At 41.1% G+C, this 24,330-nt stretch overlaps 1 protein-coding gene across 5 annotated transcripts in view; it reads left to right on the top strand.

Moving 5' to 3' along the window:
• Positions 1 to 24,330, top strand: part of ndst2a (N-deacetylase/N-sulfotransferase (heparan glucosaminyl) 2a) — a 106,287-nt gene that overhangs the window by 40,380 nt on the left and 41,577 nt on the right. The window contains exon 3 of one of the 5 annotated variants that reach the window (XM_047812378.1): positions 4,922 to 5,025. The exons of the other annotated variants lie outside the window; for them this stretch is intronic. The gene's annotated coding sequence lies outside the window, so the exon portion shown is untranslated. The remainder of the gene's footprint in view (positions 1 to 4,921; positions 5,026 to 24,330) is intronic. 5 annotated transcript variants of the gene reach the window in all.

The following is a 24,330-nucleotide window of genomic DNA, read 5'->3' on the forward strand; positions in this document are numbered from 1 at the left end:
TAATGGGTGAAATATCAAAGATGAAAGCAGTATGTTTTAGGGATTAATTGGAATCAAATTCAGTAACCATACATAGCTTTTAAATGTAAACGATTCTGGTTCTGTTCCCTTTTCCCATATTCAGATGTTCCATCAAGATAAAACATTAAAAACGTGCCTTAAAAAAGTTACATATTTTGACAAATTATGAGCCTAACAAACTTGTAATGATCACCGATTTCCCAAAGTCGCAACTTGCATCACAAGCTCAACAACAGTCCTGAAGAATGTTCACACACACACACACACACACACACACACACACACCTTAAAACTCTGCTAAACACCTCACCATATCAATGAATATATTTGTCCTTAAGCTGCATGTTTTTTGAAGCTCTTCTGATTAGATTATCTGAAGTGTTCATCTTACTAGTCTTTATTATTATTATATCAAGTCCTGTTCTAATGCCCCTGCTCATTCATAGTAATAATAAAAAATAGTTATAATAATTAATAATAATAGTGTTTTGAATTATAGCCAACACTGAAACCGTTTAAACAAACATTTCAAATGTCTTGAAGTGATTTAATGGGAAACAAACGCCACCAAAGGAAATATGGAATCATCATCAGGGTGGCAATTAATGCTGTTTACTCTGCTAACTACCAGAAGGACCAGACTGTTAGTTGTTTTTTTTTTTTTAAATAATAATACTCAACCCACTGCCCTAATCATCTAACAGATCTCTGGCTTATGCTTCCTCCCAGATGGGTCATGAACAGCAGTCTGTTATAGAGAGCAGCCAGTAATGGAGCTGCAAATGGATTTGTGTAACACAAGCTGCTTTTGGCGCATATGTTCGGGCACAGGTTAAAGGATGAGCTCCGGTGCAGCGGGATGCTGTGTGTATTTTCTCAGAACAATGTGTGCTATTAAGGAGAAAGTGTAGCGGTCCTAGTCCCTTAACCTAGGTTCAACCCAAGTGCTTTACATACAGCTCTAGGAGTTCATGAGATGTAAATCTGCATTCTCTATAAAGCAAGTATAACACGTTTATATATAATCTTACGTCGTAATCTTTCTTCATTTCTGTGTGTGTGTGTGTGTGTGTGTGAAACAATCTGAAATAACCTTCTGTCTACTTTTCCTCATTATATCCAGTTTTCACACATCCTTATTGTTTCTTTTTTTTTTTTTTTTTATTCTTTCCAGCCAAGCGTGACGTAGGTCTTCCTTGCTAGTCCACATGTCTTACTCAGTCTCTCGTACTCAGCTACTGTCTTTCACTTTTTCTGCTCTATTGTCTCCATATGGTTGTGCTCTAATAAGCCACGCTTGTCTACACGAGTGAAGCCCATCGGGGCCATCTGTCCCACACAGCTAATGGCTTAAGTGAATTAGGCCGTCTCTACACGGGCCCTGAACAGAGCTCACGATGCCGATCACCTCCATTGATCCGATTGATCAAGGCATGCTGAGAGCACTGTAGTGTAGCCGATGTGCCTTCCTGTGTGATTTTCTCGGATAATTTATCCTAAGGGAGAACAGAGGAAGTGGAGACTTGCTGCCTTTGAGTATTGCACAGATGGGGAACCTGAGGATACGATACTATTGTAAGTGTGTGTGGGTGGGTGGAGGTGGGGTGGGGGGCTTGGTTTTAGCACAATTTTTTTTTTCTCTAGTCTAAACCACAGTAGCGCAAGTTAAATCCTGAAAACACATTGTCAAACATTTTATGTTTAGACCGTTGTTAAGGTTTTCTTGCTCTTTATAAGGAACATTTTTCTGTCGTGCCCGAAATAATCAATGACAGCCTGAGGTTATACGGTGATCACAAAAATACTCAAAGTAAGCTTTAACAGAGCAACGGTTATATATGTTTTGGTTGTGAAAGTAATGATGCTAAAGAATTGTATTTATTACCTCGCTCCATAATTCCTTCCCTCTCGCTTGCTGAAAACATTAAGAGATTTGAAGCCGTGACGTTACTGTGATAAGATTAATACCTTTGACTGAAATATATATCTTTTAATAAAGTAATGCATCACAAAGCAGTGGGGTCTTATAAAAGCTCCTCAAATGAATTTTTACATTAGACCATTCATTGTCTGTTTGAAATATGTTTATGATGTCCGATCCAATGATGATCATTTAACCCCCACCCCCACCCCCCAGTCCACCATCAAATGTGTGCAGGGTGTGTACATAATTTATTGTGACAGCTTTTCAACGAACTTTTCTTGTTCCGACAGATTTGTGTTTGTTGCCCTCTGTCACGGTCGGTGTAGGGGTTGTTTCTTGGCCGTACATGATTTCGCTTTAAGCTTGATTGCTTTGTCAAAAAAAAAAATCTATGGAGGGAGGTCCATATGTGGTCTGATTTTCATTCAGATGTTTAATCGCTGTCGCAGAGAAGAAACCTGTACTGGGAACAGCCGAGTAAATTAGGAGGAATAAAAATGAGAAAATGCCATAAAAAGCATTTAAACATTTTCTTTAAACAGCAGATGTCCCGTCACTTACTCGCTGATGAAGGGTGATGGAAGAGGTTTGGTCAGCCTCCAAGTCAGACTGTTTACCCACTGATTTTTACATTTTTTTTTCTCCTTCTGAAGTGCTAGGGCTCTCGTTCCCCAAAATGCTCCCAAAATGCCCTTCCTGCATAGATGCCAGCCAAATTCATTTTCCTGCCTCTTCTGATTGATTAATTGGTGAAGTTATATGGCCGTGTTAATGGCTTTTCTGTATGCCGTCCAACAAGCTGGCTGTAGAGGCACGGAGGCGAGCAAGCTAAGTGTGTCAGTCTCTCTGCACAGTGCTTTCTCATGGGAACAGATACATGTTTGCATACAGTACTTAAGCAGAATGAAATGCTTGATGTCCCTCGAAATGTTTGAAATGTTTGCACGTGTCATAGTATGTGACCTTTTATTTATTTTTTCATTATTTTTTTAAATACTGAATGAAATGGATCCTCGTTCATTTTTAGCAGATCGGGTTCCTTATCCTTACCCTTAGGGGTTGTTTTTCCCCTTTGTTTACAGCAGCAACTCCCTTAAAATCCAGGTCAGATTTCACAATTCCCCCGAGGGGGTGAAATCCAACCTACGTTTAAGGGTTCGGGGGCATATGTGCACTGCCTAAGCCTGTTGTAATCATGTTGCATGGCTACCTCTACTGTTGTTTCTAGCATGTGTATACCTGCATCACACACACCGAAGAATGCAGCATTGCTGACCAGAAGTAAAACATCTGTTTATGGGGTGGAAGCTCTGCTCCAGTTATATTTGTTTTTCCTCAGCATGCCACCTTTCCATACTTTTATTATCTCTTTCAGCTTATAACGAGGACGCAATGGAGTTTCCATTTAATGGAAACATTCTATTTGGCATGTCTTGGATACATTTGCTGATGTATTACAGAATGCTTCTCTATACCCTAAAAACCATCTTCTGTTTGTAGAAGCAAATCACCATTATGTCTGTTCCTCAGCAGCGGAGCTGGGTTATGTACTGTAGTACAGTGGAACTGTGTGGTGTCTGGCATTCGGTCAGTCTGTTATAAGCTGCTAACAGTATGCCTTTCAACACTGCTGTGTCTGAAAATGTGTCTGCGCATTTATCCATCTGTGGTCAGAGGATTATCTGGTATGTTTGAGATACACTTCTTGTATTGGGTAGCAAGCGGACAAACTGAATTCTAGCATTCAGGCTTGACTTGAAAATTTGCTCTTGCATCATATGACAGTCAGAATGCGTTTGTGCTCTGGCCTACTGAAGCTCTGGCACTTTTGCGGCATGCTAATGGGCCCCCGTGCATCCACGCTCCTTCCAGTGTTGCACTACTGTTAACGCACTAAAGCTAACCCCCAAATGATGAATGGAGTCTGACAGACAGCTGGCTGCTGGGACTGAGCAGTGACCTCACCATGATGAATTCAAGATCACGTTTGCTCACAACAGGGCGCGGCGCCATGCAAGAAGCCACCAGATCTAGTAAGGTCTGCTTTCTGTATACATCCCAAAGTATGTGTGAGAGATTTGACTGCGGTACAGTGGGATTAAAGAAGAACTTTATTTTTCTACAATAAACATATTTAAGGTCTCAGGAGTGACATACTGTATGCCTCACAGTACAAAACTGCATCCATTAACATAACCATTTAGCATAAAGTATTTAACTTCTCTCAACCCCCACCTTTGCTTGCTATGTAGGTCAGACATCTTAAATCTCCAGGGTTACTGAGTTGTGGCTACCACAGGATGTGGTAGAACAGTTTTGTAGCTAAGGAAGGGTTTCAAGCCAAGCGTGAGGCTTTCAGGGTGAGTTAGAAAGGTTAAATAACAATGTTAAAGAACAGACAACGGTGCAATTGATGTAGAACAGCAAGTCCACCAAGCATACTAACTCATTTGACTGGGGTTGTATAACTAACTAAAAACAACTTGTCTTCAAATGTCTAGATGTGTTGGCTTACAGTGTGTGTGTCAGTTAAGGGATGAATCCAGAGCTGACTTTTTTTTTACATTTATTTTTGGGTTAAATTGGGTCGAAAGCGACGTGTAATGAAGTAATAGTCTTTAATGTGGGTTTGTTCATATTCACTTTACACGTAGGATTCATTTCTGACGGAAACATCAGGCAAATCAGCAAATGACCTCACTATACAACAGAGAAACAAACTGGGTTTAGATAATTCACTGATTATAAATCAGTTCTTATTGTAAGCTCGAAATTGGCACAGTTAAAAGAATGTTGTGTTGCTGCATTGGGAGTCTATAATAGTTTTGCTGACTCACACTGTGTATATTAGGAGGACAAAATCGAGGCGCCGAAATCAAGGCCGCTGGGTCTGGTGCAGTGCAGATGTCCTTCTCTGGGATGTGGAATAGAGACTGAGATACCGCATATGAACATTTCTCTCTCATGTCTTGGCAGGACTGTGCGGGGGCTGGACATTTGTCACTGTCACCTTCCGTCCGTTCTCTCTCAGATGTCACTAGGAAGACAGGAGGAGGCTACAGGGCTAGAAGAGATGCAAGGTGTGAGCTGAATCTGTCTTAGTCACTTTGTGCCTCACCGTGTGTGCGTGCGAGTTTGTATTAGTGTGGGTGGGGTTTTTGTCACATATAATAGACCTAAAGGAAGGGTACATGATGAACCATTCAGTTCGTGTTTGTTTTTGCGAGACGTAAGGGGAAAAAAAATCATGGGGTGAGAGTTTGCAAGCATGTGGGTGTATGTAAGCTGGCGGTACATGATGGTGTTGATTGCGAGCTGCTGAAAAGCTGTCGTGGCACAGTGCCAGTCAAGCTGATGTAGGAGGCTCACAGCAACCTGAAATCTGGGAAAGAAAACCCAAAACAATGTTTCACTGCTCTGCCTGTCTCACGCCGGGAAAAAGGGAGGAGAGCTCGATGGACCTGCTACCGCCAACCCCATGTCAGACTTCACTGGCACTGGAACATTACATAACGGTTGTGCTTCAGGGCTTAATGTAAAGGTGCTGAGTGGAAGGATCGGATGTCTTGCTGTGGACTGCCGTGGTATGAAACTTTCAGCTCTTTTTACATTGTCCACATTAGGTCTGGGCTGACTTCTCATACCTAAAGTCTTGAGACAATGTCCCAGTGCGCAGTACTACTGGAAGCAGGGGTGTCTATTAAATAATGCTCACAAATGGCAGAGAAATGCTTTCATTCTGCTCATGAGCCTTATTCGGATGGGGTTCGGTTTACAAGGACGCCTGGAGGAGGGAGTCCACACATTTTTTAGGGATTACTTTCAGAGAACATTAACGACCACACTGCTTTTTTATTTTATTTAATTTTTTTTTAAACTGCTGTTGTTGTTGTTTTAGTTTAGTAATTTTAGAATTGTCCAGTTACACACATTGTCCATTCTGCAAGCAAATGCTGCCTTTTTGGATTAGAAAGTGAGTCTGACACTCATAACGATTCTGTACTGTCTTCAGTGGGAGTATATTTTGTAGGTAATAGTAAATAATCATTCAGAAGCGTGCGGTTCTTACGGCTGATTAAAGGGGCCGTAAGCCAATTTAGAATTCCCATACGCTGTAGTATCCTGGAAAAATAGCTTTCCAGAAAAAAAAAAACAATTGAGCAGGTGTCTGTTTGTATGTATCTTTATCAACTAAAGATACGTACCTACACAGCTAAATAAACATAATTGTTTCATAATCATAATGTCAGAAGCAATAATCCAAATTCATACTTCCGGATGTGAGGCAGGAGATAATAAGCAATTATCATGTATTATATATTAAAATAAATGTGTGAATATATCATTATGTATATTCACACATTGTATCACTATATCCAAAAGTAGCAGTTGGGGACCTAGAGATTTATTTTTCTTTTTAAATGGCAGCCATTTTACTCCTATATTATGATCCTTAGAACAACTAAACCACATGTTTGTGAGCATCAGGTTAACATTTCTGCAGAAATGTTCCAGAAGTCATGAGGTCTTAACGGCGTGAGGGTTCACGAGAACTAGACTTTCTGATACCGTTAATTATGACAGTAATGAACATCGTTATTGAATTCTCCAAAAATATATAATGGTATTTAGTTATAATCTATTTAAAATAATCATCTCTCACGAAGCACAGATCCTGTTTATATCCCATTCTCATTTTAGCATCCAGTCATCAATCAAGATGATTCCTTTTGGCAGAAACAGATCTTTGTTTAAATAACAGTGAAAATGAAGGACAGAAGGATTTTGTTCATTTTTAGTTAAATAAAATCATCTATTTCTTTTTCTTTTTTTTATATGAACTGCTCTGTTTTTTCTTATTACCTACACGAGTTACTGTAAATTCCTCCTAATAAACCCATATACGGTACCATTAATTTTTTGTATATATTTACCAAGATATTTTTATTAAGTAATAAAGAAGTCGTTTATCATATTGTGATAACCAGCATTGCTCATGCCTAGAAGCAGACCCGGACCACGAGCAGTTGAAGCACAAGTGTGAAGGCTTTTCTTTTTTTTACAGAATGAGCTTTGTAGCGATTATAAGAAGATACACAGTGTTCACATGAATGTTGGAGTTCAAATCCCCGCTGTGGTCCGTCTCCAAGAGCCAGCTCAAGTGCAATTACAGCCACATGCAGTTCAGCTGCCATCTCTCAGTCACTCTGGGGAAGGGAGTACAAAGAAATGGTTTTGTCTCCTGATTTCTCGCTCTGCTTTCCTTGCACGTCATGTTCTTGATCTTTTCTGACTTTAAGCACTCGTTCCTGAACATCTTGCACGTTCTCTTTTGTTCCAGATCAGTAAGTGAAATGCGGCAGTTCACCGATCAGCCGTAACATTAAAACCCCTACCTAATATCGTGGAGGTCCTTCTTGTGCTGCCGAATCAGCCCTGGACTCCACGTGATCTCTCATGATCTCTAACTCCACATGTTCGCAGCAGATCCTACAAGTCCTGTTAGTCCCAGGGTGAAGCCTCCATGTATCCTATAGCTGCTTGATTTGGAGCTCAAGTTTACACTTTTTTTCATGTTTTTTAAACCATCCCTGAACTAGGACTTTACACTTGTTGCCTTATTTATCCCACCCCTTGACAGACGCTGTTGTGAAGAGATAATTGATGACGTTCACTTCACCTGTCAGTAGGCTAGTTGTCAGTACTAGGTACTAGAGGTCTTCTCGGGTCTAAAGAAATGTACCCGACCCGAATGACTTTTTACCTGAACCCGACGTGCATAATTTTTTTTTTAATGAAAGACCCGACCCGAGACAAACCCGAAAAAATTAGACCCGAGTCCAACCCGACCCGTTGGCGATTTTTTTTTAACCCGGCTGGACCCGAATATTGCATAACTCTACACTAAAGTAACTTTTACAGTGTGTATTCAAAATTCATTGACAGGTCTGTTTCAACGAAAATCAGCTTACCGCCAGCCACACGTCGCCAGCCACATGTCGCAAGCGGTCTTGGCAAACAGAGGAGAGGTTAGAAAAGGACTCGAGTCGATGCACACACACGAGATACAGTAGTCCGGGTCTTCATGGGTCCGTTCGGTAAAAACACATTCATTTTAAATTACCCGAGACCCGATGCCGCTATTATTATACCCGACCTCGGGTTTTCGGATCTAAGTGGACCCGTGAAGACCTCTACTAGGTACTGATGTGACTGCACTACAGTAGGATGCCAAATTGTACTGGTCTGAAGTTAAATATGATTCCTCAAGCTGCACAAAACAGCCCAAGGAGTATAAAACAGCCCAGCTATCTTGGATTTTGCACACCACAGTCACACTCCTTCAGCTATTTACTTGAATCAGATGATTCATTTTTGACGGCAGTTTTCGAATCACTTCAGAGGAAAAGCTGCTAATCATACACCTACATTTAACTTACAATAAAATTCTTAGTTAAACCAGAGGTTGCTTGTGTTGGCTCTTATGCAGTGGTTGGATATATTTATATATATATATATATATAAAAACCCTTTGCATACTTGTGTAACTGCGTGTCTTTATTAGCAAGATGAGAAAAACAAGTCTCTCTTTTGACAAGTTGACATGAACTCTGTGTTAGCTTTTCTCTCACACATCTGAGTCAAATTTGCCTAAAGCTAAAAACATCAAGTATTAATGTTTGCCTGTTGAAAGTTTTTCCCACTTTTGATGACTCATCTATACATGCGAATCTTTTATCGTGTTTATCAGTGAAACAGCAGCACTGAAAAGCTGTTTAACTAGTAATACCTTGTGCAGCACGTGTGTGTGTGTGTGTGATAAAGCCTGCTGTGTGTAAGAGAAAAATGGACACAATGAGATGGTAAACTCAGTTGAACTGGTAGGGGAGAGCTGAGTTTTGACATCAGCTAGTGTGTGCAGGAATGTTTAAGGTTTCTTGCCTCAGGGAAAATCTGCAGAGTAATTACACAGAGAAGGCAGTGCAGGGCAGGATGTACAGGACAGTCATGGAGAAAGGCTTATGCAGATGGTCTGTGCATGTCTGTCTGTCTGTGTTTGTCTGTGTGTGTCTGTCTGTCTGTGTGTGTGTGTGTGTGTGTGTGTGTCTGTCTGTGTGTATGTGTGTGTCTGTGTGTGTTTGTCTGTGTCTGTCTGTCTGTGTGTGTATGTGTCTGTGTGTGTGTGTGTGTGTGTGTCTGTCTGTCTGTCTGTGTGTCTGTCTGTGTGTCTGTCTGTGTGTATGTGTGTGTCTGTGTGTGTTTGTCTGTGTCTGTCTGTCTGTGTGTGTGTGTGTCTGTGTGTGTGTGTGTGTGTGTGTGTGTGTGTGTGTGTCTGTCTGTCTGTGTGTCTGTCTGTGTGTCTGTCTGTCTGTCTGTCTGTCTGTGTATTTGTCTGTGTGTCTGTCGGTGTGTCTGTCTGTGTGTCTGTCTGTTTGTTCTCTGTGTTTGTATGTCTGTCTGTGTGTGTCTGTCTGTGTGTGTCTGTCTGTGTGTGTCTGTCTGTGTGTGTCTGTCTGTGTGTGTCTGTCTGTGTGTGTCTGTCTGTGTGTGTGAGAGAGAGAGTGCGGTGGGGGGGGTGTGTGTGTGTGTGTGTGAATGAGCAAAATCCAGGAAGAGGGAGCTGCCTGAGGTTTTGTGGCGTGGTCTATACATGAAGACATTAATAGCTCCAGGCCTGTTATTCAAAGGGAACGATGGAGTGAGGGCACAGAACAAAGAGCAGACATTAGTGTACTCTGAGGAAGGAGGGAATTTACATGCTGTTGCTTGCCGCTTGCTGTTATTTCACTTCTACGGCTTCATTCGCACACCTGACAACAGTACGCTTTGAAAAGCACTAGCAAGCTCAATAATTTTACCCCTGGCTGTGGCAGGAACACATTTCTTTCTGAAGTTGGAAGTTTTTGCACTTACTACATAATTATCATTAAAAAGCATAAGGCCTCGATCAGAAGTCTATTGTATTGTTTATTGTAAAATATAAGAATAGTTTTCGTAGAATATGTTTCATGAAGACTTTGTAACGGAACGAACGACTCGGACAGCAGTTTCATCTGTAACAGGAACGATTAGAAGATAATCATCATTTTATATAATGCTCTTTCTGTAGTAACACCTCATACACAGGGACATGTACAGCAGATGCTTCACATAAGCTAAGACTAAAAATAAAAGGATTTAAATAACATTCAAACATATAATCGTTAATGGACTAACAACTTGTGTTTTTTTTTCTAAGAGGTTTATTTAACATTTATGGGTAAGGAGACTTTATCTTTCTGTTATGATTTCCGTTTTCTCGGTAAAATGACATGCTGCACTTTTTTTCGAGGAAGTGAGAAAGTGAGAGAAAAAAGAAAGTGATGAGAGAGAGAGAGAGAGAGAGAGAGAGAGAGAGAGAGAGAGAGAGAGTGGCTGGTGCATTGCATCTAATATGTTGTTGTTTCTATAGTAACAACTCAATAACAGGGACTTGTATGGTAGATGCTTCACATAATTTACTCCTAACGATAAATGGATTTTAAAAGATGTGTTATTTAACAAAGCATAATCTTGATGGTGAAGCTTTCTGGAAGACTGACCTTCTGAAGACAAATAAAAGTTTCTTGGAGACACAGTTGACTCCAATGTAATAGGTTTATTCTTGTCACGGTCAGGGAGAAGAAGCCCAGTGACCAAAGTGTTTCAAGCAATTATGTAGTTCACTGCACAGGGCTAGGGCTAGTGTTTTTTCTGATTGCCTACAGGTAAACAAAGAGCTCCATGCTAATTGGTTTAAAAGAAAAAAGAAAAAAAGATCATATTAAGAACTAAAAGGAAAACTGAAAAATGCTGATCTAGAAAGTTTAAAATGCACACTTCCTCATCATGGCCTTGTATCCACAGCTTATTCAATCCACCAAGCCATAACTTAACGAGAGACAGAGAGAGGGAGAGAGACGGCGTGTGTGTGTGAGAGAGAGAGAGACGGAGTGTGTGTGCGAGAGAGAGAGACGGAGTGTGTGTGAGAGAGAGAGACGGAGTATGGGTGTGAGAGAGAGCGACGGAGTGTGTGTGAGAGAGAGAGACGGAGTATGGGTGTGAGAGAGAGCGACGGAGTGTGTGTGAGAGAGAGAGACGGAGTGTGTGTGAGAGAGAGAGACGGAGTGTGTGTGAGAGAGAGAGACGGAGTGTGTGTGAGAGAGAGAGACGGAGTGTGTGTGAGAGAGAGAGACGGAGTGTGTGTGAGAGAGAGAGACGGAGTGTGTGTGAGAGAGAGAGACGGAGTGTGTGTGAGAGAGAGAGACGGAGTGTGTGTGAGAGAGAGAGACGGAGTGTGTGAGAGAGAGAGACGGAGTGTGTGTGTGAGAGAGACGGAGTGTGATTCTGATTCTGTGAAATATAAAATGAAATTCGCATGTTGTATATTAATTTATATTTAAATGATATTGTATAGCGCTTTTAACAATTCACATTGTCTCAAAGCAGCTTTACAGATGTACAGAAACAGAATAAAAAATGTTCACGTTTAAAATGAAGCTACTATAAATCTGTAACATCTATCTCTAACGAGCAAGCCGGAGGCGACGGTGACGAGGGAAAACCTCCCTGAGATGATACTATATGAGGAAGAAACTTTGAGAGGAAGCAGACAGTGAACCTTATCCTCATTTGGGTGACACCAGACAGAAAATAATGTAAATAATGTCCTTACTACAACAGTTTGTAGTTGAGTGGAAATGGCATAGCATAAAGATTACAACAAACTCGATTGCAAAGTTAAACAGAATAACTGAAAGTCTCTTGATCATTAATATCCTCAAGGCTTTTGACAATCCTCTCTTGGTGTCACAAGTTGATTGACTTGGTGTTGGTGCATGTTTAAGCTGACTTGTTCTCATGCGGAAATAAATTGAATCGCTTGCAAGATAGCGACACTTTTAATTAGGCTGCAACTCCTCAGCTAATGTCTATCGGGTTTTTCTTGTGTGTGCTTAGACTGTCTGAGGAATCACGACTGTAAAAGCTTTCCATTTTAGTCAAACGAATGCCGTCTTGAACCCTGACAGCTCATGAGTAATCTAGATACAGTGGTGATCGAGTCCTGTTTGTAGTGATAGTATAAAAGAGCTATTTCATGAGTTATAAATGTATTAAAGCACAGAATAAAAAACTTTAATGAGATTTGAAAAAGAGCACCGATGAAAATTAGAGAACACTTTCAGATACCTTCTAGTTATTGGTGCTAATTTCTTTATCTGACAAACTCTATTTTACTGGCAGCCTAACACTGATTTCGCAAGACGGGGAGCCTAAAGTCTAAAGTGACCGAAGGCCAAAGGGATGATCCTTTAAGCCATAGCAAGAGAAGTTGGTGGATCCAAATTCGTTATTTCTAGAATATTGTATTGATCACAAACACATTCAAGTCCCCCAAGACGCCATCGAGGTGGTCATCCACGAAAGACAAATGTCATCCTGGTCATCCACGAAAGACACTGTATGATGAGACAGATTAAGAGAATTTGGACTGAAAGCCCACTCTGCAGTGACCAAAGATGTCATTAGCAGAAAAATACCAAAAGGATAAACTAACCTTTGCTGAAGTTCATAGTGTGCAGACAGAGGAGCACTGGTCCAAAGTTTCATTTCTTTAGGTCCGAAGGGAAACATCATGTTCATTGATAAACTAGGGAAAGACTGAACCCAATGTATGTAAAGAAGTCAGTGAAAGGTGGACAGGGAAGTGTCATGGTTTGGGGGACGTTTTCTGCAGCAGGAGCTGGGCCTCTTAAACATTTGAATTCACTCTGCCATGCAGCTGTATATCACACCATTCTTTGACAACGTGTGGTTCCTTCCCTGCGTCAATCATCACACAGTCAGCCAGCCGTTTTCATGCAGTTCATTGAAGCTGAAAACATTGTAATAATGAAATGGAGTGCTGGTCTAAACCCAGAAGGAAACCTCAGGAAAAGGCTTGGTGACAAAGTTATGGCCATGAAACCCACTACAGTCACCGAACTGTGGAAGAGACTGGAAGAAGAGTGGACCAAAATCAAACAGTGTGAGAGACTGACGATGTCTCCTAGCCACTTATGTGCTGAAGTCATTCAAAGTATCATCCTACTAATTGTTGACCGTTTGTAACTTTCTCTTTAACTGTTCTCTAATTTTGATCATTGTGTTTTCTACAAAAAAATTCCAAGAAATCCAAGAAAAGTGTTCATAAAATGTTCTCAAATTTTGATCTCCACTGTATGTATTTTAAGATTTATAACAAGTAACGGTAATGTTTTAGACAATGTCGGCTATTCAGATAGGAATTTCTAGTCCTTTGTGGCTTATGCTAATAATTCTGATAGCATTTTTTCATATAAGCACTACGGTGCGCTCAGCTAAAATAAATCTCAAGCAAGTAACATATCATTACAACAAGTGCAGCACATCAAGTTAAAGGAATATTCTAACTCAACATTGTCTCAACAAATGATCACAATATACACTGATAATAACCAGTTATTAGCACATGCCTGGTGCAGTATCACTAGAGTATGCTCTGTTTTAAATTGTGTATCCCTTGTGATGCTCATGTTTATTTGCTTAGCTGGTGTAGTGCAATATTATGTGCTTTAAAACCGTCCACTCAGGCCGTGGGATCTGTCACTGAGACAGTTATTTTTATAAGCCGCAGTACAATGTTCTGCTTTCGGTTCATTTCTCGGAGTGTTAGAAATGAACCACAATAACAGGTCTCTTGTGGAGGAAGCAACGCTTGGAGAATGGAACCAAGGAAGTGAGCACACAAACTGTGTGCATGTGAGTGAGTGAGTGAGTGAGTGTGAGAGAGCTGCAGTATTAGGAAGATGAGTGGTGCTGATGCTGAATATTGTCAAGCCCTATATCTGCTGACAACTGCCACTGAAAAGAGATGGGGAGAAGACATGTGGTGAAAATGAATAACCCTGAACCTGACAGAGATGGACGCTGGAGCTGTGGGTGTGCGACCGTGTGTCTGGCTAGATCTTTTAATGTCTTTTAGTCTGTATGCCCTCGTGCTACCTTAATGAGATTTTATCCATTTTCCTTTTGTCTTTACGTCTGGAAAGAGCTTAGTTACTCTGCTTTATGAACCAGAAGAGCTTAAAGAACCAGAATAGATTCTGCACTATTAAAATGCAGCACACACTTTGCTGTTAACATTAGTGAGAGTTGTGAGAGAAGGGGGCTTTAACAATAAAGCTCTTTTTATGATGTAGCTGCAGGTTTGTGTGTTTGTGCACTCATCAGAAGGGGCACTGACTGATCTCACTCTACCCTGCAAGCATGTCAGAGGCACGTCTGCTAAAGAGTAATGGCTGCTTCGTGATGAGAGAACGTGTTTGCCCCATCCCCTCTCAATCAATTTATCTCTAATTAGTGTTAATTTAACGCCAAGTAACTCCTCCGGTTCCCTCCGTCACTGCCAGGTCTTGATGTTCCTGCTCTCTCTATGGTCATGAGCTTATTAAAACATCTTTATTATGTATGTGGTTTGAACCGATGAAGTGCTATTAGATGTAGTGTAGCGTGGCTTGTGTCTGACGTCAAAGGGGCTTTTGCTGGTTAAATAAATGCCTTGCACTCACAACGCTTGGTCAATTACTCTTATCTCACTTAAACTGTAGTCTTTTTTTTTTCTTTTAGCGGGTCAGGTTATGGATTACCACTTGATTGCTTTCATGTTTGCTTAATGTGCTGCATAAACGGCCGTGTGTGTGTGTGTGTGTGTGTGTGTGTGTGTGTGTGTGTGTGTGTGTGTGTGTGTGTGTGTGTGTGTGTGTGTGTGTGTGTGTGTGTGTGTGTGTGTGTGTGTGTGTGTGTGTGTGTGTGTGTCGGTTACCATCCGTCAGTTCCAGAAAAAGGATTTTGCTCATTTCAGCTCTTTATTCGGATTCTAAGCAGGTTTTTTTTTTACCATCACCTGCCATGTGCAAAGTTATTTTGTTGTCTGTCAGATGGTCCTACTATCGTCCACACAAACACACCCCCTCAAACCCCCACGCTGTAGTTATGTATTGTGCAGCATACTGTATTAACCAAGCTGATAGACATCCCTAAACCCTAAAGTTTTCTGAGTGGAAAAATAGATAAAGTTGAACACGTATCGTGGAGTAAAACACCGAGTGCACCGATACACATACGGTCAGACGAATTGTGGCATGTTTGTATGGTTTAATCTGAATGTCACTATAGTATGCATGGTATGTAAACCAATAATCCTATTTTAGCTGATATCTCTGAGTTGTGGACCTGGTTTTATTTCTCCTTAGTATATTAAAATAGTTAGTGAAATTTTTTAATCAGTTGATTAAATATGTATATGTATATGGGGGAAGTCGTGGCCTAATGTTTTGAGAGTCTGACACCTAACCCTAAGGTTGTGGGTTCGAGTCTCGGGCCAGCCACGACTGAGGTGCCCTTGAGCAAGGCACCGAACCCCCCCCAACTGCTCCCCGGGCGCCGCAGCATAAATGGCTGCCCACTGCTCCGGGTGTGTGTTCACGGTGTGTGTGTGTGTTCACTGCTGTGTGTGTGCACTTTGGATGGGTCAAATGCAGAGAAAAAATTCTGAGTATGGGTCACTGTACTTAGCCGTATATCACGTCACACCACAATCGTGTGTGTGTGTACACATAATCACTTGATATGCTTTAAAAAATCACCAACATGAATCCCTGGCCTTGTCATTTCAGAGTGCAGTTTCAGTGATAATGTTCATGTATTTCAACTCAAAGTAGCTCATATTACAGAAGTGAGTTCAGACTAGATTTGAGTCACATGTGTTGCGATTTCTTCTCAAAATGAACTGTGAATCATTCAGCTGTACCTGACTGTCTGACAATCTGTATTTGTCTGCGTGTCAAATGCAGCTGTAAGGTATAGACAGCCCCCCCCCCCACACACACACACACACACACTTCTCTCTCCCTCTCTTTCTTTCTCTCCCCCCCTCCACTTACCTCTCTCGGTCTTCTCCTGTCTCGTTAACACTTCAGTCTCCCATCAGTTTGAATTATACTCTCTCCTCTAGAATAATATGTCCAACCCTGAATGTCAAACACATTACACATTTTTTTTCTCTCCTCCATGCTCTACTATAGTGTAGGCTTTCATTTTAATCACAATATTTAACAAAACAAATTAGACCGTAACGGCGTATATTGTGGTAAGCACATTTTATGGAAGATAAAATGAGTGCGACATTCAAATGAATCGACTCGGTTCAATTTAATTTGATTCGTATAGCACCTTTTAGCGTAGATGAAAGCAGCTTCACCGAATCTGGGTGTTGAATTAGGTCCCTAATTAGCAAGCCAGAACCAATTTAAAATGGGGATTGCAAAGATATACTGTACCAAATCAAAAACACACTCCAACGCTCATTCAATATACATCCTTGTCTCTGTCTACAGCACCACCCATATTAAACTCCACTGCTGTTTTTCACACCACATTTCATCTAGAGATTTATTAGCTCCAGGTAGACTCTGCTATACTGAAGAGGAGATGTGAGCTCCATGTGGTCTTTTACATTAATACAACATTTAAAAATATTCTTGTTTGCCGTAACCGGACTGACCCTGTCAATTTAGGACAGACTCAATTTTTAATTTTTTTTTTTTTTGCTTCAAGTCCGACCGACTTGCCCGGTTGTAAATGCGTTTGTTTTTTTTTTTTTTTACTCTTTAAACAACTAATACAAAAGCAATAAAATAATAATGATTATATTTTAGTAAGTATTATAAATACAGTATATAAATTGCCTAGGCCTACATACAAACGAAGGCTACGTTCTTTCTTTTAAATAAAAACCCGTGACGTCATCTATGTTTACACTATTGGTTACCGGATGTCACACTATGGCCTGTGCGTTCGCTTCGTCTCATACTCTCATTCACTGTCAGAGTCAACGGGTCGCGCTTGGTAATGATGGCTGTGGCTGCAGTAAACAAAATGTTTGCGGTCACCGTTCAAAGTCATACGGGTTCGGGCACCATAATACATCTAAAAAATTCATTAAAACAGCTCGACACCGCTTTAACTTGGTGCGAAGTTCTGGAAAAACTGTGCCCAGCATCAAAATAAGGTTTGCAATGATGCGCCCAAAGGCACAGGTTGAAGACCCAGTCAGTGACGTCACAATATGCTAATTTGTTTAAATTCATACCTGCGTAATCACCATCACCAAAATTGTACTTTTTTTTTTTTTTACATTGAAACTTAAAAAAAAATAGACCTACCTACCAACCCTTTTTTTTTTTTTTTTAACTGTTACTGCAAACCAAAATATTTTTAAGGATGGCCTAATTAGACTATATTTATAATCACACCCTTCAGTGTCACCCACAAGAGGATGAGGTTCCCCTTTGAGTCTGGTTCCTCGGTTCCTTCCTTTACCATCTAAGGGAGTTTTTCCTCCCCACAGTTACCTGAGTCACCTCAGACTTGCTCGTTGGGGATAAATACAAACACATTAAAATATATCTAATATTAATCTTGCATTTTTGTATTCTATTAATCTTTATATTATTCTTTTTATTAACCTTTTGTTCTATTTTTTTTCTGTAAAGCTGCTTTGAGACAATGTCAATTGTAAAAAGCACCATACAAATAAACTTGAATTGAATTGAATTGAATTCCAATACCTTATCCACCTGCTGCTATTACACAAGTGTATATATGTTTACCCGAACTCTCTTTGTTCAGATTCCTATATTTATACCTATATTTTACACTGTATTTGTTCCTGTAGTGTTTTTTTGATGTTTTATGGTCCTGGAGAAACGTCGTTTCAATCGACTACATACCGCGTCAGCTAAATACGGCCGAAATGACCATAAAACCTTCTTGACATGACTCGATATACTTTTTAGTCTTTGTGAAAAAAAAAAATAATTCAGTTAAGTTGTCACCAAGCCAATTAAGTATGACTCTGCACTTACTGTGTACTTTATTTATTATAGAATCGCCATACTAATACTGAGTAGGACTTGTCTTTCTCTTCTCAGAACAACATTTGTCTTCATGGCATGGATTCCACAAGGTGTTAAAAACATTCCTTTAACATTCTGCTCGGTGCAGGTATGATTTCATAACACGCATGCTGCAGATTTTTCAGCTGCAGATACATGTCGGTGTCTCGTTCTACCTGGTGACTGCCGAGGCTACTGTGAATGCACTGAAAGGGATGCTGGAAAACATTCCCACACTAAATGATCCTACTCTACCATCTGTATGTCACTAACTAAAATTGATATCAGACCAGGCCATGTTTTCCCCAGTCTTCAGCGTTCCAGTTTTGTTAAACCCGTACCATTCCTCAGGTTCTTGTACTTGGTCGGTTGTAGTTTTGCTCAGCTGTTCTTTCACTGGCATAATTAAAAACCACAAAGGATGCAGCAGAGGTTGCTTGGAGATGAGAAATCTTAGCATGACATCTTGCGAAGTAGTAGCTTCTCAAGTAGGAAAGAAACCTGAATTTGTTATGCCTGGAGGGAATTTAAATAGTGTCTGAGTGAAAGGGAAGGTGTGTGTGTCAGTGTGGATAAGTGATAATGGATTTCTGATCGTGAGTCAGCAAAAGATGATATTCACTTACAAATCTCCTGGCAGTGAGGATGCTGTTCCCTATAAATGAGGAAGGACAGGCCAGGACCCTAGAGCCAAGGCGAAAGCTCATTCTGCCAAACCATTTACTGTACTGTCGGGAAAATCTAATATATGTATAATCATAAACTGTAGGTGTCTTATTTTAAGGCCTCATGTGGCTCCTTAATGTCTTTACGGTCTTCCGTTTTAAGATTCTTGCTGAATATACTTACTAGAAATGTGCTTGCTCTGTAGACAACTTTGTTGACTCTGGGTTTGTTATTATTCAGCATGATGTATGAATGCACAGCTATATCACAAACCAACACTTCACTGAAGCCCACTATGTGGATCTGACCATCGTATGAACCCTCGTATGCGATTCTTCCCCAAACTGTTGCCACAATTGTATAAGCTTTTGCTAGCTGTACAATTTCCTTTCTCTCAAACTATGGGGCCTGGGCATGTTCTAGCCTGATAGTGGCCCTGTGTACAAAGCGAGCTGCATTAGGACGTAGGTTCAGTAGTTTGGAGTCGAACTTAAGAGGCCTGCACAGAGCCTTTACTTCAACCCCACTGAATACCATTAGGATGAAGGGGAATGCCGATCGTACACCAGGCCTTCTCACATGACAGTAGTCGTACCAGACCTCAAAATATGAATTGTGGATGGGAAGACAATGTAGGTGCTGGGAATTATTAAATCAGGGTCAAACTTTTGCTTCTGTTTTTTTACAATGAAATAGTTTTTTCTTTTTTTTTGTCTTTTTTCTTTTTGCCTGCTAAGATGTACTTGTTAGCAATTCTCGCACGTCTGCGTATATATAAGGCCATAACAAATTGTTTTAAAACGCATTGCAGCTTAACATCAGACAGCACAAACAATTTGAAGGGTCCCCTTATTGTGAGTGTGTGTGTGTGTGTGTGTGGTGAAGGGGTGGGCTCTCTACTATGCAGCTTAATGAGCAGATATAAAGCTGTGTGTGTGTTACGCATATGTGTTATGCATATGAAATGCAGATTTTATACTGTAGTCCTGCTGTTTTTTTTGTTTTTTTTATGGAATCACAGGGAAACACGTGGTCCAGAAGTCCACTTCACATGAAAGCTTCTTGTCTCTTCTGCTTCATATGAACCTCCACGTACTGCGTTCTTGAAGAATTCACACAGAAGAAATGGAGTACTGCACGCTTCTTCCTCTCCGCCTGAGTGGCAGTCATCCTGAGTTCTGTATTCAGCATGTCATTGAGAATGACTGCGTCTTGAGCGTCGTCTGATCGAGGCTGAGCTAGTGTGCTCGTTTTCTGGGCTGCTTTGTTGAGTGACTGCCCTGCTTCAGGCCAGTGGTTTATTCTTCTGTGGTCTGACAGGTGGAACCGTATCTTCAAAGCCCTGCCATTCTCATACTATTCTTACTATGCTAGTCGAGAGAGGGAGGGTGAGAATCATGACAAATAAAATGTGCTGAAAGAATATCCCTCATTGTTTGCTTGAGAGCAGCCTCCTCTCTCCGTGAGAACGAGAGATGTGTAGTGACCACGTTCAACAAATTACCCACATTTAGTTGAGACGGACAACTTGATTACAGTGCAGCATGTATCAAAACGTTTTTAATATGCAAGGTGTGTGTGGGGGTGTGTGTGTGTGTGTGTGTGTAATGTAGCAGAGCGTCAACACATTCTCTGCGGCTCAGAGCATTCTCAGCAGGAAGCCGTGTGCTGCGAGTGGAGCTGCTTTAGAGAAAACCAAAACAGCGTGCCATGTTTGACCCAGTCCTCATGCGCCACTGGAGATGTACACATTCACCTCCTCCTCAGCAGCAGTGTAGGGAAACAGTGAGGCCTCCCTCCTTACACATAAAGAGCTCCAGCACCTGGCTCAGATAAAGGGTCCTTTAACTACTGGGTCACAGCTCTGAGAAAGTGTGATTGCTTTGGATGGATGACCGGAGAGAGAGGAAACATGGCAGCTTTGTCATAAGATAAGCTTTTAGTCTGAAATGATTGGGAGAAAAAAATGGCATTTTGAAATCTTTTGGGACAGGAGGATAGGGTTGGCTCTTTTTCACAGGTTGTACAACAAACAAGAGAGGAATCGTGGCCAGGCCTTATTTACATGAACCGTAGCTGGACATGGTTTACTTTATCGGATCCAGCAGCTCTGTAGTTTTTGTTTTTTTGTTGCTTTTTTTTAAATAAAAATGAGAAAATAAATGAAATGGCTGATCATTTTTAATGTCCCCTCCCTTCCAAAAATATAATCAGCTTAATCAGTTCAGATCATTCTGGATTTAGTTCAATTTGGTCATTTTCCTGATGCCCCCCGATGCCTTCCTCACCTATTAGTCTCCCTCACTCACTTACCTGCAACTCTTTGCCTCTCCTGCTTGCTGTGTTCCTGCTTGCATTGTGTGTGCGCGCGTGTCCACATGCACAAAGAACATAAATAAATGTGAAGCAAATGATCTGGAACTCAAGTTTAGAAATGTAGTGATGTGTTTGTTAGCATGAGGCATTCGGATGTTCTCTTTGGTATAGACCCAATCGTCTGTTTTGTTTAGCACTTGTTGCTACAACTCTTGACTTAAATTCTTAGAGATGTTTGTAACTCATTGGCTTTCAAACAACGGAGACCCCACCTTTAATGCGACTGTGAAACTAGAGTAAGAGAAATTATAGATTATGTGGCAGTTTTAAGTGCTGCTTAACCTGAGAAAGTCAGTATATTACCGGATTTAAAACATGAAACTGCTAAGCTAGAAAACTCCATAGGAATCAAATCGTTTATTTGACTTTGAAAGTCTCAAACTAACCAGTAAAATGCATAATTTGATGTTGCCACGCAAAAATATATGAACAGCTACTTAGTTAAAAAGTACCCCATGTTAGTGCCCTGCTATTTGGCATTCATTTCAGTTAATAGCGACTGGTCAGTGATGAAATACTCCAGGTCGCAAAAGGTGATAAGAATGAACAATATGAACTGTCTTGCCCTGACTATCTGATGGCTTCAGAGCATAAATCCAGTCTTTTACTGTTTGTGCATGAGTTGTATCACACGTTTCCAAGGTCTCACACGCATTCGCCCACTCTTTATCCCTCAGGCAGCAATCATGTTGTACAGCTCCACAGAGACTGACACATACACATCAGAAAGAGAAGCAGTCACTTAGAGCTTCCTGCTTTTCCCCTCACTCTCGTTTTAACAAACACAGACGTGGTTGCTGTCTGTGGATAGCTGCATATTTCCAGTTTTGGGCTTGATAACAATTCTAAGGGACACGAACGGAGAGCTCAGTATGTGTATGTGTATGCCTCAAGCATTAAGTTGGATTAGCATTAATCTGTGTGTAAAGCAGCAGGCCTCTGGGATCCTGTATTTACTGTGATGGGCGGCATGGGGACGGGGCAAAACCTCAGTGAATATTTTAGGTAATCCTACATCCCATGGGCTCTGCTCTGCTGCACCTCCACAGCCTGTGGCTATTCTCTCCCTCTGTGCGTGGTTTGTACGAGTCCTGTTGCAACAGCCGGAGCTGCCTGGATCACTTTCCTGTCCTGCCTGGAGCTTGCGCTGGAAGACTGTCACATACATCCGCTGCTTTACGTCAGTCCATCCTGCCTACTTTCTGTGCTTGCCTGTCTCCCTTTCTCTTCCCAGACACTGATTATATGCTAAAATGGGCTTCTCCAGTGTTGCAGCCTCGGGGCATGATTTGAACAGGACTGAATAAGAAGACTGAGACCTTGTTTAGGTGGCATTAGTTAAGGGGACAACACCCGAGCTAATGAGGGGCTGTCAGGAGAGCACAAGTCCAGGTTGGCTTTGACGGGTCAAATGTCACCTGGACAGGAATTCCTCAGAGGCTAAGAAGCCAGGTGCAGTCTTTCCTTTTTCTTGGGCTGGTGCATTGCTCATTATTAACTCTCTCTCACCACCTCAGAACATTGTCTGCCTGAACCGGGAGGCTAAATTAAGGTGTGCTGCAGTAATGAAAGTTCACAAAGCCTTTCTGTGGGTCTCATCTGTTGTGGTGGCAGAGCCATGCCTTTAGAGAGTCAGAGAGTGTGTGTGTATGTGTGTGTGTGTGTGTGTGTGTGTGTACATGCATGTTTGTTCCACTCTTCTGAGATATATTACTGTCTCTGTGTTTGGCCACAGGCGCTGTGGCGTGGCAGGGCACATTTTTCAGCACCTGAATGGCCTTGTCGCAGTCACAAACAGATGTGCTCCGGAAACTTCCTCTCCTATTAATCTCTGTCTCCATCACTTTACCTGCAACTCTTTGCCCCTCCTGCTTACTGTGTTCCTGCTTGCATTGTGTGTGCGTATGTGTGCGTGTGCGTGCGTGTGTGTGCGAGTGTGTGTGTGCGTGTGAGTAAAGAACAAAATGAATGTGGAGCAAATGAGCTGGAACCCAAGCATAGAAATGTAGTGTTTTGTTTGTTAGCATGAGGCATTCAAGTGCGAGAGAGAGAGAGAGTGAGACAGTGAGAGAGAGAGAGACTATTTGCTGTTTTGTATATGGTTGCTTGGTTATTAAACTTTGTACTCGAGGTATTCACTTTTGCTAATGTCATGCACTCTAAATGGCATTTTTAACTGTCTGTGCTTTTTCTCCTCCTGTGTCATGTGCATATGAAACAGTTCACCAAGTCACTTATTTCACTGTTGAATGATGACCTGAAGTTATGTTGCGTTTTGCCATGAAGTACAAACCTCCCAAAAATCTCTCGTACCATTTACATGCCTCCAAATGTATTCCATACCTAAATCCTGTTCATACCCAGCAGTCACTTACCTGAAAAAAGCTTTTGGAAAATAAACTGTCCTTTTTGTAAACACCTGCATCGACGCATCCATTTTTCATATTCACAGTAGAAAAAGATGCAGTGAAAATATCATTAACTGGTAAAAGAATTAACTCTAATCCATGTGATGGACGAGATGTGCTCATCAGACACCATTGTTACCAAGGAGTTCTTGTATCTGAAGACAAACTAGCACACGTGTGTGTGTGTGTGTGTGTGTGTGTGTGTGTGTGTGTATGTATATATATGTATATATATATGTATATATGTATATGTTGTCTGAGACTTTCTACATGATGGGTAAAGAGTATCTCAGGTTCAGTCTGCAGGATATTTTGGACTGTGATATGTAATCACAACACACATTGGATTCTTTTGGCAAAAGCTTGCATCAGCAACACCAGGTGGCTGCATTCTGGCAAAATAAACAGTCATGATTGAGTCATTTCTAAAGTACGCCATTTCCATTTGATTTGCTCATTGGAAGTGTTTCGACTCGTAATGTTAGCATTCACAGACTAAACGTGACGCTGTTGTATAACTATGTAACGCTTTGATAAGTTTCTCTTTTGTGACTTGCTTTTATTTAGCGTACTTGATCATTTTCCCATTTTAAGATAACTCTAATTTCACCTCATTGGTTTTAGGGTTTAGGATAAGATGAGATGATTTGTGTCAGCATTCATTCAGCAGCTGTTAAAGATGGGGTGCACAATGTTTGAAAGACAATGTTGACATTTGAAATCACCAAAACAAACACCCCCCTAACCCAAATGGGTGTCACCCCTGTTTTGATAGCTCCACCCACACATATATACGTAACCTAGGCAACTGTTATGGCGGAACCTGTTGGGGCAGCTGACCGAGGGGATATTTTTATCAGCAAATGAACTCAATGAGTAATACTATGGTAATACAAATGTGTTTTTGTGGTACTGTGTTTTTTACCGTGAAAGATTTAGC

This window comes from Tachysurus fulvidraco, chromosome 4, assembly GCF_022655615.1.
Source record: "Tachysurus fulvidraco isolate hzauxx_2018 chromosome 4, HZAU_PFXX_2.0, whole genome shotgun sequence".
Taxonomy (NCBI): Eukaryota; Metazoa; Chordata; class Actinopteri; order Siluriformes; family Bagridae; genus Tachysurus; species Tachysurus fulvidraco.